General features: G+C 52.0%; 1 long non-coding RNA gene across 1 annotated transcript; it reads left to right on the top strand.

The window, feature by feature from the left end:
* The first annotated feature begins 959 nt into the window (after positions 1 to 959).
* Positions 960 to 13,299, top strand: LOC141407783 (uncharacterized). The gene is made up of 5 exons (XR_012418338.1): positions 960 to 1,089; positions 1,552 to 1,623; positions 10,450 to 10,728; positions 11,855 to 12,299; positions 12,612 to 13,299. It is a non-coding gene; the product is annotated as an uncharacterized lncRNA (long non-coding RNA).
* The last annotated feature ends 250 nt before the right edge of the window (positions 13,300 to 13,549 follow it).

Here is a 13,549-nt window from a genome sequence, read left to right as displayed (position 1 = left end):
ATAGTCCCAACTACTCAGGAGACTGAGGCAGGACAATCGCTTGAACCCGGGAGGTGGATGTTGGAGTGAGCCAAGATCACACCACTGCACTCCAGCCTGGGCGACAGAGCGATACCACCTCTCAAAGAAAAAATTAAACATTAAAAATCAGAATGGAGAGAGATGGCGCATTTGCAGGAGAGCCATGTGGTGGAGTATTAGGCAGCCACAAAGAGGAACGAAGCCTGACACAGCTGTGATGTGGATGGACCTCAAGACAGGGTGCGGAGGGGAAGAGGCCAGTACCAAAGGTAGCAAACTGTGTGGCCCCATTTATACGAAAGATCCAGAACAGATCGATCCACAGACAGGCACGGATCAGCGGCTGACTGTGCATGGGGTTTGGTGCTGGGGTTTCCTTTCGGAGTGATGGAAATAGTTCAGAAATACAGATAGCAACCAAGTGCATGTGCTGCCAGCTGCGAAACACTGCACATTAACGTGGTTTATGTTAGGTTTGCCTGCAGCACCTGTGATCTGTCTCCTGCTGGACGCTGAGACCCCCCAGTGTCGCCTCTGGACGCTGAGACCCCCCGGTGTCGCCTCTGGGAGCTGTGTGGGACCCTGCACACTAGATGGAGGTTTGCCTGACTGTTAGTTGACTTGCACATGGTCAGGCCCCCATTCAGCGCCAGGCCAGCACCGCCGTCCTTCCGGCTCCCTCCAGGACTTGCTGGGCGGGCTCTCCCTTAGTTCTCCCACCGGCATTGATCAAAGCCCTTAGGAGACAGTTGGCCTCTTGCCAGCCCGTCCCCTGCCCAGCACAGCATGTTCTCGAGGTTGGAGAAGGCTGCAGGTGCCACGCCCAGGCATCCCAAAGGAGACTCCAGGCTTTGCAGGCTCCTCCAGCCTGCCTGTTGTCCTGATCGCTCCCTGCAGCCTCTGCTGCCTGCCAGCATGGGGGGACCTGCTTCTCAAGCCCGACCCCATTCATCGTCAGCCACGTACTGGGTGCCCGTGACGGTCTGACGCTGACGCCTGATTCTGCTTTCTGCCACGTGGCATTCGCGGCCGTCGCCACAGCCATCAGGTCTGTGGAGCCACGCGCAGGTGCGCATTCCTGGGAGTGGGTGCCAAACCTCAGATGGGAGAGCAGAGGCTGCAGGGCAGGTAACGTGCTCCCCTCTGTGACCTGGGCAGACGCCTGCACACCCGTCCTACCTGCGGGCACTGAGCACTCACCCAGACCTGTGGCTGTGCCCTCCACGTTTATCATCCAGGCCCAGCTCCCCCTGCCTGCCCAGTCTCAAACCGGAGCCCTAGCCCGGTCCCAGATCGTGGGGTGCTGCCCTGGGGTCCCCCATCAACACAGGATAACACCACCAGCGCCAAGCACCCCTGAGCAATCTGCCCTGAGCAACTTGCCCTATCACTGTTTCAGTGACTCAGAGCCCCGTTCTAGATGCCGAGGCACCTGCCAGCTTCATTGCTGGAGTGAAACTGGGGGTGACGGGGCTGCCATAAAAGATGACAGTGGGACCACGTTGAGGTCACCTCGTGTTTCTTCTTCAGGTCTCCATGACTGAACTCACTGGGCTGCCCTAGGACCACTGCAGTCAGGACCATCCTCTGCAGAGTGTGGGGGTAGGAGGTGCCTCTGCTGTGATGTCGGGCAGCAGGTGGGGAGGGCGGGGGAAGGCGGTGTGTTGTCGGAGTCTCCTGCTGGGTTGGGGGTCGGTAACTCCTGGGTTTTGGGGAGGAAATCCTGTTTCTGGAGGAAAATGGCAGCTCCTCGGGGGAAGCTTGTCTGAACTTTGGGGCAGCCTGGGACACACGTGTGCATGCACATATGTACATACATGTACACACAGGCACACACCAGCACGCACATGTCCCCACATGTGTGGACACACATGCACACACGTGTCTTCACACACGCACATGCGTGCACACGTCATATTGCACATGCACACGTGTCCTCACACACATGCACACACGTCCTCTCACACATGCACACACGTGCCCTCACACATGCCCCCAAGTATCCACACACATGCACACACGTGCCATCACACACATGCACATGCACGTGGCCTCACACGCACACTCACATGTGTCCTCACACACATGCACACATATGTGTCCTCACACACGCACACACGTCTCCTCACACATGCACACACGTGTTCTCTCACGTACACTCACATGTGCCCTCACATACATGCACACACAAGTGTCCTCACACACATGCACACATGTGTCCTCATGCACACATGTACCCACACACAGGTTATGAGATGGGGCTGTCCCCAGGGCTGTGCCCCGTCTTGGCCATCCTATCCCGCCGTGTCCTGGTCACACTCCCAGCAAGGACTTACCTGACTCAGCTGTTTCTGGACTTCCTACTTGTGCCTCCGTCCTGTGTGCCATCACGTTACTCCAGGAACACAGCTGATTACTCATCGATTACTAATACCTGCTAGAGCTAGCCACTCCTTCCTTCTGCTCATTTTTCTTGAGTATTTTTGCTTTTATTTTTCCGTATGAAGTTAAAGTCCCTTGACTAATCCCAGGGAAAGCAACACATTAGTATTTTGATTGCAATTGCATTCAATTTGCAAATTAACTTAGAAGAATAGACATCATTGTCATACTAAGTTTTCCTGACCATGTGAATTTCCATTTTTGTTTTTTTCATGAATGTTGTGAAGTTGTTCTCACGCAGGTCTCGCCCATTTCTTGTTAAATTTATTCATAGGTATTTTATCTCTTTTGTTGCTGTCGTAAACGGGGCTTTGCCTTCCATTGTGTCTTCTAACTGGTTGTTGTGCATTATCGCATTTTGTCTTGTAGCCTGCGTTCCTCTGCCTGTGCCTCATTCAGGCTTCAAGATTGGATTCCTTTAAAAGGCAAAGACTGTAGCTCCTTTCTCTTCAAATCCTCCTAGTGTCTGGCTGAAAGTCTTGCCCCTTAGGAGGGAAAAATGGCTTTTGGAAGTGGATTAGGAAATGAGAGCATGGATGTCGGACAACGGGCTCGGATCTGCAGGTCCTCAGTTTCATAATCCGTCAGCTAAGGTTGTGGCACCTGTGCCCACAGCACATATGCTGCTCGCAGATTCGGATACACGTGTGGGTGTGCCCTGTGTGGACGGCGGTGGGGTCCATGTACCTCAGGCGGTGCTGCCCTGGAAAGCTCAGGACTGGCACAGACTGTCACCACGAGCTGAGACCCAGGTATAGAGTAGTTCCCAGGTGTGGTCAAAGTCAGCATCCACCAGACTAGAGCACCCTGGGGTGACGGCAAGTTCCCAAAGTCAATGCCAAGCCCATGTGCACTTTCCGCCTCTGGAGACAGAGTCTGAGAGGTGGGAGGGGGGCCTTGCCAGACCCCTGCCTGGGTCCCTGGCTAACTGTGAGGGTTTTGCTTTGGGGAGGGGCTGAGACTGACACACCTCTGAGCTGGGAGAAGGAGGTGGGAGTGAGAAAAGGGAAGGAGGGGGTCAGAAGGAGCCACAGAACGTCCCTGATGCAGCCCTGTCCCGGGATGCTGGCAGCGCAGGCACTGGGCTCTTGCAGGCTCCTGCGTCCCCAGGCCTGAGCCCTCGGGGCAGCAGCTGGCAGGGGTCATCTTTGTGCAGGGCAGGGGGGCACCTTCGTGCAGGGACAGGAATGTGTGCCACGGAGCCGCCTGGGGCCTCACATTGAGGACGCACAGCCTCTACTGAGGGCAGAGGCCCAGCCCATAGGCCTGCACCCCACAGCACCTCCACGCACCCCACAGCACCTCGACGCACCCCACAGCACCTCCACGCACCCCACAGCACCTCCACGCACCCCACAGCACCCGACACACCCCACAGCACCTTGACGCACCCCACAGCACCTCCACGCACCCCACCTCCAGGTGAGCCGGGCATGTCACAGACAGGACACACTTGTCAGCGGGTTTGAGTAAAAATGACATTCCTGAGGAGAATATTTTTAACAGATTATTCATTTGCTGAAAACCAGCAGCTGATAAATATTGAATTGCACTTCCTCACAAACACACCAATTATCTCCCCAAAAGCAGGAATTAGTGCTGCATAGCGGTGCATTAATAAATGTCATTCAGCTAATTGAATTTCTTGATTGACTAAAATATTCCCTGTTCTGAAATTCATTCAGACAACAGGGAGGTTTCCATGGCGACAGCTCTTCCCCGGGGGCGAGGTGGGGAGCAGTCGCCCTCCCACCTGCTGGGAGAACCCCGAGAGGTTCCAGGGTTCCCCTCTGGTGAGCAGGGTGAGGGCAGGGCAGCTCCGCTGGTGGAGACTTCATCGGGGTGGACGTTAGCACCGGGGAGCCTGGGCCCCATGGAAACCTGGCCTCACTGTTCTCAGTCCACTGCTTCCAGCCTCTTCTCCTTAGGGACGTGGGGTAGCCTTCCCCGCCCAGTCTCCCTGTCCCATTGCCCAGTTTGGAGACCTCCAGGGCTTCCATGTGCTAGGAGGAGGAGCTCCCACCCTGGGCTTCCATGCCCCTGGCCCTACTGTCCTGCGGCCTGGGTTCCCTGACCCACCCTTGTTGTTGGAAAGTCCCGCTCGCTCTTCATGCTCGGGGCCTCCAACTCGCCAAGGGCTAAGGGGGGCTGCTGAGGCAGGAGTCACTTCCTTCCCCAGCGCCCAGCGCCAAGGAATCTCCCTCCCTCCAGCTTCTCTCTTCCTTTCCTCCTTCCCCTCTCCCTCCCTCAGTCCTCCTTCTGTCCACAAGCATTTTGGGACGTCAACTCCTTTCACATTTTATTTTGCTTTATTATTTTATATTTTATTATTTTATTTTATTCAGCCTGCTGGTCGCAGAGGAGGAGTGGAGGGGTCAGCTGGGAGCCTTCTAGTTTCCCTGGAGCGAGGGCCTGAAGGACGCAGGTCTCCATCTCAGTGTGTGTAAAGTCGGGGGCACACCTCTGCCCAGGGGTCTCTAGGGGTGATGAGGAGGGGCCATGCCTGTTTCTGTCCCTGGTGCTCAATCCAAGAGCTCTGTCTCTGAGGATGGAGCATCACATCAACCCCTGGTTAAAGCAGCCCAGAGGCTGGGACCTCAGCCCCCCAGGCTGGTGCCTCTGCCTTAGCTCAGCCCTCAACAGGCCACAGCCACTCCCCAAGGCCGGCACTCCCCAGTCAGGGACACTTTCCCACTCGTGAGGCCACCACCCACCTCCTGTCCATAAGACAGGCACATTGTTCCAAGGCAGGCGGGCCTCGGGGTCTGTGTGGATCAGGCCTGATAGAAATGTCTATGCCAAAATGTGTATGACTGTAATCTCTGGTGCTGGTGATTTCAATTTTGTTTTCTTAATTTATATTATCTCATTTTTTTCCATTAGATGTTCTCTATTGAATTGCAACCTTGACATGAATATTAAAATAATTTTTAAAATAAACCTGGCTGTTGAAATGAGGCAGCAAAAGCACGCTGAACCAGCAGGCAGTGAGCACGGGTAGGTGCGGCTTCCGAGTAGATGTTCAGGGCCCTGATGATCCCATGTCCAGGGAGGTGACCTTCAGGAGGGTGAAGGAAGCCAGCTTTGCAGGGCATGTCACTACATTGCCACACTCAGCTGGGCTCATTATACCGCACCTGCAGCACCTCCAGGTCTGGGCTGTGGGGAGCTGGTGCAGAAGCCAGGCATTAGGTTGGCCTGAAGGGTGGGAGGAAGGTGGTGGCCCATGGTCACGGGTCCAGGCCACAGGGGGCATGTGGTCTGGATGCTGCTGCTGGACTCTCTCTGGCACCAGTTTGACTGGCATTGGAGACTTGTATGGAGTGTTTGAGATGCCAGGGCCAGCCAGGCTCAGTGGCTCACACCTGTAATCCCAGCACTTTGGGAGGCTGAGACGGGCAGATCACGAGGTCAGGAGACCGAAAGCATCCTGGCTAACATGGTGAAGCCCCATCTCTACTAAAAATATAAAAAAAAATGAGCCAGGCATGGTGGCGGGCATCTGTAGACCCAGTTATTCGGGAGGCTGAGGCAGGAGAATTGCTTGAACTCGGGAGGCAGAGGTTGTGGTGAGCTGAGATCACGCCACTGTACTCCAGCCTGGGCAACAAGAGTGAAACTCTATCTCAAAAAAAAAAAAAAAAAAGAAAGAAAAAAGGAAATACCTGAGAGTGAGTAATTTATAAGGAAAAGAGGTTTAATTGGCTCTCGGTTCTGCAGGCTGTACAGGAAGCATGGCGGCATCTGATTCTAGGGCCATCAGCAGTTCAGAGAGGTGACATTACTTTCAGACTGGCCCAAAGCTGGTAAGTAGCAGAGACTGGCTGAGGGAAGAAGAGCCAGATGTCTACCCTTGATGCCAAGTCCTGCCCACACTGGCCTCACATCCAGCTCCCTGGGTCCTCAGGGAATTCAGCCCCCAGAGGCCCTGCCCACCAGATGCAGCCGAAGCAAAGGGCAGCCCCACCCATGTGGCTCCTCACTGGGCTGCTGGTCATGTAGGACTCTGTGTATAGTTTAGGGTAGAGCTGGCCTCATGGAATGATTTAGGAAGTATCCCCTCTGCTCTCATCCTCTGAAAGAGATTGTAGAGAATCGATATGATTTCTTTCTTAAATGTTCGGTGGAATTCACCAGTGAACCCTTGAAGATAACTAATTAATGATTTAATTTCTTTGCTAGATATAGGCCTATTCAGATTGTCTATTTTTTCTTGTGCAGGTTTTGGCAGAATTGTGTTTTTCAAGGAATTGGTTTATTTCAATTAGGTTATCAAATCTGTGGGCATAGAGCTGCTCGTAGTATTTCTTTATTGTCCTTTTAATGTCCGTGGGGTTTGTAGTGACGTTCCATCTTGCATTTCTGATGTTAGTAATTTCTGTCCTCTCTCTTTTTTCATAACTAGCCAGGTTAGAAGTTTATCAGTTTTGTTAATATTTTCAAAGAGCCAGCTTTTGGTTTTATCAATTGTCTCTATTGATTTCTTTTTTCAATTTCATTGATTTCTGCTCCAATTTTTATTATTTATTCTCTTCTGCTTACTCGGAATTTAAGTTGCTCTTCTTTTTCCTAAGGGGGAAAGTTAGATGGTAGATTCTAGATCTTTCTTTTCTAGCATGGGCATTCAATGCTATAAATTTACCTCTAAGCACTGCTTTTCCTGCATCCCATAAATTTTGTTAAGTTGTGTTTTCATTTTTGTTTAATGGAAATATTTTTACATTTCTTTTGAGATTTCTTCTTTGACCTATGTGTTATTTAGAAGTGTGTTGTTTAATTTCTAGATATTTAAGGATTTCCAGCCTTTGTTTGTTACTGATTCTTAGCTTAATTCCAATGTGATCTGAGAGCAGGCATTGTATAATTACTATTCTTTTAAATTTGTTAAGATGTGTTTTGTGGCCCAGAATATGGTCTATCTTGTTTGACTTTTCATGTGAGTCTGAGAAGAATGTGACTTCTATTATTATTGGATGGAGTATTCTACAGATGTCAGTTATAGCCTATTGACAAATGGTGTTGAGTTCGACCTGGCTTTACTGATTCCCTTCCTGCTGGATCTGCTTATTTCTGATAGGTGGATATTGAAGCCCCCAAATGTAACAGTGGATCCGTCTCTCTCTCCCTGGAGTTCTACAGTTTTTGCCTGACAGAATTGGATGCTCTGTTGCTGGGTGCATCCATGCTATAGTTTGTTATGTCTTCCTTGGTTACTGGCTTGTTATGTCTTCCTCAGTCATTGACTTGTTATGTCTTCCTGGGTCATTGACGCTTTATCACTAAGTCATGGTCCTTGCCCTCCTTGATCATGTTCCAGATGATGGTCCTCTGCAGTCTGTCTGAGATAATGTCACCTGTGCCTGATTTCTTTTGATTAGTGCTAGCGTGATACATCTTCACCTCTCTACTTGTCACCTATGTGTGCCTTTATTTTTATTTTTTTAAATTTTTTGAGATGGAGTCTCACATTGTCACCCAGGCTGGAGTCAATGGCATGATCTTGGCTCACTGTGACCTCCACCTCCCAGGTTCAAGAGCCTCCACCTCCCTAGTAACTAGGACTACAGGCACATACCACCACATCTGGCTAACTTTTTTTTTTTTTTGGTACTTTTAGTAGAGACTGACTTTTGCCATGTTGGCCAAGCTGGTCTTGAACTCCTGACTGCAAGTGATCCACTTGCCTTGGCCTCCCAAAGTTCTGGGATTACAGGTGTGAGCCACCACGCCCGGCCTGTGTGCCTTTATTTTTAAGGTGGGTTCTTGTAGATGACATGAGCAGCAGCCCCCCGTTTTGCTTCCACAGTTTCAGGTATTGATGGTTTCAGCTCTCTGAGGCCAACCATGGTCCAAAAATATTAAATGGAACATTTCAGAAATAAAAACTCATAAATTGAAATGGTGTGCCATTCTGCATAGTGCAATGGGATTTTGTACCATCCCATTCTGTCCTGCCCAGGACATGACTTACTCCTCTGTCCAGGGTTTCCAGTCTGCACACTACTCACCCACTAGTCCCTGAGTAGCCATCTCAGCTATCAGATACAAAAACAAACAAACAACAACAACAACAAAACCACGTAACATAAGGTAAGTCCTCCCTTATAGTAAAATAGAAATTTGTAAAGTCTATGACAATCCTACAAATGCATGACAGCAAAGATTGTGATAGGAAGCGCTCAGCGAGCTGCTTTATCTGTGATGGTTTGTGAGCCACCATGCAGCTCATAAACCTATCAGGTGATAGGTTCTTGGAAACTGTGATTTTAACCCAAACAAAGCAGAACAAAACCAATTTTACAACTTGATTTTTAACAAGAGTTAAGTTCCAGTGGTGTATTTCTGGTCACAAACACTTCATCAAACTTCTAAATGAAGACCCAGAATACTTCTAGTATTAAACATTGAAATAAATTTAAGCTATACATACATTTAAGAAAGATTAATGAAAACAAGCAGGATGACTATCTAATTGTTGGTGAGTTGGTGAGTGGCGGTGGTCGTGTGCTGGTGGGTTAAACCAAAGAACAAATGTTTGCAAAGGGAAAATCGTAAGAGGCACCTCCTGTCCCCACACAGCTCACAAACCAGCAGAGACACGGCGGCTCGCCGACTGTTTTCCCTCCACGTCCTTTACTGCCACACGTTTGTATAATTATCATAGACTTTACAAATTTTTATTTTACAATAATTTGTATTCATTCATTCATTCATTTTCCAGCATGCTTATTCCAGGTGAGAGCACAGGAAGGAACCAGCCCTGAACAGCTCGCCCTCCTCACCAGGTGACCCCCACACACCCTCACTCACTCACACCAGACCCATGTAGATGCACCAACTCACTGAGCGTGCACATCTGTGGGAGGTGGGAGAAAGCCGGAGCACCTGGAAAAAACCCTCGCAGACAAGAGGAGAACATGCGAGTTCCACACACACAGAGGAGAAGACAGGGAATCAATGTTCTTTTTCTCATCAACATTATAACAAGACAGCATTGGACAAAAAGATGTTGTTTGAGGATCTGCTGTGCATGACATGCTGGAAAAGGCGTAACTACGGGGCTAGTACAGAAATCAATAGTTGCTAAGGGCTGGTGGGGAGGGAGGGATGAAGAGGGGTCGCACGGAAGGTCTGGGGGCCCCAGATGAGGCTGCAGTGCTGGATTCAGTCCACGCACCTTGTCAGAGCCCACATCACTGTGACAGCAAGCCCTGCTGTGACACTCAGGCATAGAGTGAGCCCTACTGTGAACCAGGGGCGTTGGGCCATAATGATGCGTAGATGTTTGCTCATCAGTTCCACCAAATACACCTTCTCATGGGATGAGTCGATAATGGGGGAGCCTATGCATTTGTGGGGCCAGGGGGCGCTGGAATATCTCTGTACCTTTGCTCAATTTTGCTGTTCTGAACCTAAAACTGTTCTAAAAGATAGACTTGCCCAGGCATGGTGGCTCATGCCTATTAATCCCAGCACTTTGGGAGGCTGAGACGGGCCAATCACCTGAGATCAGGAGTTCGAGACCGGCCTGGCCAACACAGTGAAACCCCATCTCTACTAAAAATACAAAAATTAGCCGGGCATGGTGGTGGGTGCCTGTAATCTCAGCTACTCGGGAGGCTGAGGCAGGAGAATTGCTGGAACCCGGGAGACGGAGGTTGCAGTGAGTTGAGATCCTGCCATTGCACTCAGCCTGGGCAAAACAGCAAGACTCCATCTAAAAAAAACAAAAAACAAAAAAACAAAAACAAGATAGACTTAAAATAAACAAACAGACAAACGCACCAGGGCTGACCCCTGGGAGCTGACCAGCTAATCCGGTCCATGAGCCTCTCATGAACTCACAGGGACTGGCGGCAGCGTGGAAGGCCTCCGTATACTGACCTGCCCGTGGATGCCGCTGCTCACCGCCATCTCTGGGAGGCGGCAGGTCCCTCGCAGAAGCGGGCCTGTGGAGGCATTTCTGTATCTATTTTTTTTTTCCAGGGAATTGTGTGTTCAGGCTGACATTAGCAGGCTGTGGTGTATGCACTGATTCCATTGGTGGCAGAGCTGAGTGACTGGCGGGCTCCGCTCCCTTCCAGAAATGCACGCCCATGGCAGAGCTGCTGGCCTCCCTTAGTCCCTAGGAAGTGCTGGCTGTGAAACCTGAGCCTCCAGGCTGTCCAGTACTGGGCTGAGCAGCTGTCCCCACGAGACAGGTTGACGAGTCTGGATTTTGTGCCCAGAGCAACAGTGCAATGAGGTGACATGGAGTTGCTTTCAGTGAGAATGTGTCCATGACCTCAGAGTGGTTTTGATGATGCTTGCATCTAAAGGTCCTGAGAAGTGTGCAGAGAGAGGGAGCTGGGAGGGCAGATGGGCGTGTGCGAGAGGAGTGGGGATAGGAGAGTGGAGAGTGCTCAGTGGCATGGGGGCGGAGAAAAAGGGAGACGGAGAGAGAGGGAGAAAGTGGGGAGAGAGGAAGAAAGGGCAGAGAGAAAGAGAAAGGGTAAAGAGAGAGACAGGGATAGAAGGAGATAGGGATGGAGAAAGCAGTTAGAGAGGGAGAAAGGGCAAAGGGAAATGGATAGAGGGAGAGAGGGAGAGAGCCAGAGGAAAAGACGTGGGGACAGAAAGGGAGAAAGGGGAGAGAAGAAGATAAGAGAGATAAAGGGAGAAAGGAAGAGAATGGGGAGGGAGAGAGAGGATAGAGAGGAGGAAACAGTGGCCCTGGGGTGAACCTGGGGAGGGACACTGTCTCCTGGTCAGTAGTAGGAGCAGCTGTGGGTGGCAGTGTCATTACTGGGACAGGGAAGATGGAATAACGGAAAATCGGAGGTGGGAGATGAGAGGAGCCGTAGCCACAGCGACAGCACCTTCCGAGCAGACAGTCCTGCCAGCTGCCTGGGCTCTGGGTAGGGTGTGGGCTCCACAGGCACCTCTGGGAGTCAGGGGAGTGAGTGGTGCTTAAAACCACAGGGAAGCTCAAAGCCACTTAGGGAGTCGTGGGCAGGGAAAGCAGCCTCAGAGACCCCAACTATGTGCAAAGGAGGGAGGTGAGGAGGAGCTGCAGAGACTCACCGGGAGCACCCGAGGAGCCAGGGGGCAGGGGCCATCACAGGCACCGTAGAACCTCCCCTGTCCAGGGAGAGCCACACAGGAGCTGTCCCCACAGGGGTTCCTCATCTGCTTCCAGAGCCCCACCATGGGCAGAGGGGCACATGAGAGGCCCACCTGGGAGGGGAGGCCCACCTGGGAGGGAAGGGCCAGGAGGGTCCCAGAGCCCCCTTGGGGTCTCTGCATCCATCCTGTTCTTTCTCCTCTTTAGATGGGAAAAGGAGGAGAGAGGGTGTTTCTGGGCTCTGTGCACCAGGTGACGGCTTGGTTGCTTTTCCTGCTTTCTCTCTAGTAACCCTCCAAGCTTCCCAAGATAGCACCGCCGGGAATCCCCAGCTGCAGACAGAGGGCTGGCAGCTCCCTGGGCTCAGGAGATCTTCGCACATCCCTTCTCTCCCAGGGTTCCCACCTTGCAGACAGGAGGAGGTGGCTGAGGCCCAGCCAGCGCCCCCCACAGCCTCGCAGCAGATGGCTAAAGAGGAAGCCTGGCTCAGCTACACCTTGGGCCCACCAAGAAGGGACCACGCTCAATGGTAGAATGACACATGGGTGCTCTAACGGATTCTAGTTTTGTGAAGATGAACAAGCTCTAAGCAGGAGGACTTACGGGAGGTCAGCGGCTGGTGGCCCCGGCAGAGCTATCATGGACCTGTTCCATGAAGAAAGAGACACAGATCTCTCTGTGGAAAGGTGCAGGCTCTGCTGCAGGAGGAAAATGGCAACAAGAAGCCCAGCAGGTGAGTTGATGGGACTCTGTACAGCCATCTCGCGTGGCCACCATGAAGTATGGACCAGCCCAGGGGAGGGTTTAGTTGATGGGACTCTGTGTAGCCCTCATGTGTGGCCACCGTGAAGTATGGACCAGCCTAGGGGAGGGTTTCAGGTCCGGAGATCTTAGTTGAGAGCATCACTGCTCCAGAAATGACCACAGACAGTGTCATTCTGAACTCACCGAGGTATCTGTGGACCCCCGGCCCCATAGACGTGCTGGAAAATGGGTTCTGGAGCCCAGGTGGACACCGTTTTCATCTCAGATCTTTGGTCCTCAGCACCTGTCCACTCCGACGTAGACGTATCAGCTCCCTGCATCTTACTGAGACACAGGAGCCAGAAGGGCCCTGAGGTTTTCATCACAGTGCTCGCCCCAAGTGCCTCCCAGCTTTGTGTGAGATGTGGAGGCATGTGGCTTCAGGAGGTGGGAAATGGAACAGACACGCTGCAGAGTCTGACGGGGCGCTGAGCTCCTTCACTGCTCTGCGGAGACAGGCTCGGGCCTCATCTGTTATTGGCCAAGGGAAGCAAGGAACCAGGGGAGGTGTGAGGCGTGCACCAGAGGCACCCCTTGAGTTAGGGACGAAAGCCTGGCAGAGCCTGGAGCTGTGGCATGTTTAATCTTGGTGCATGGGTGTCCGCAGGAGCAGAGGGCCCCTCCCAGAGTCAGATCTGTGGTCTGTCCCGGGCGTCCTCCTGGGCATCCTGGAGACTCACAACTCCCGGCCATGGCTGTGGTCTTCTCCCTCTGTCCTTGGGTCCCCCTGCAGTTGCAGACTGGATTAACCTTGAGGATGGACAGTGGTGGCCTGGCTGCTGATTGACAGCCAGGACAGAGCAAATATTGACTCCTCACCTCAGGAAAGGGGCCGACGTTCCTTCCGCAGGCACACGCTGACCTTGCTTCCGTGGGAATCGATAGAAACCTCTCGAGTCAATAAATCTTAATGTTCCTTTCAACAGAAATCCATGCACCTCACTGTTGTTACTTGCCTGGAATGCCGGGCGGGAGCAGGCCCGGGGTCTGCGCCAGTGATCAGAGGGTGGTTTAGCCTCAAAGCTTCATCAGACCCTCCTGACTGAGACGACTAAAGACCCCTCCCCTCGGAGGGTGCTGACAGCACCCCCCAACTGTTCACAGCCCACTGGGCCCATCCCTAAACCACCTCCTGCCTACAGGAACAGCATGGGGAGAGAACAATGGAAAAGCCACGTG

This window comes from Macaca fascicularis, chromosome 10 (genome assembly GCF_037993035.2).
Source record: "Macaca fascicularis isolate 582-1 chromosome 10, T2T-MFA8v1.1".
Classification (NCBI taxonomy): domain Eukaryota; kingdom Metazoa; phylum Chordata; class Mammalia; order Primates; family Cercopithecidae; genus Macaca; species Macaca fascicularis.
The sequence above is the reverse complement of the archived record's forward strand: the minus strand, read 5'-3'. Positions and strand labels throughout refer to the sequence as shown.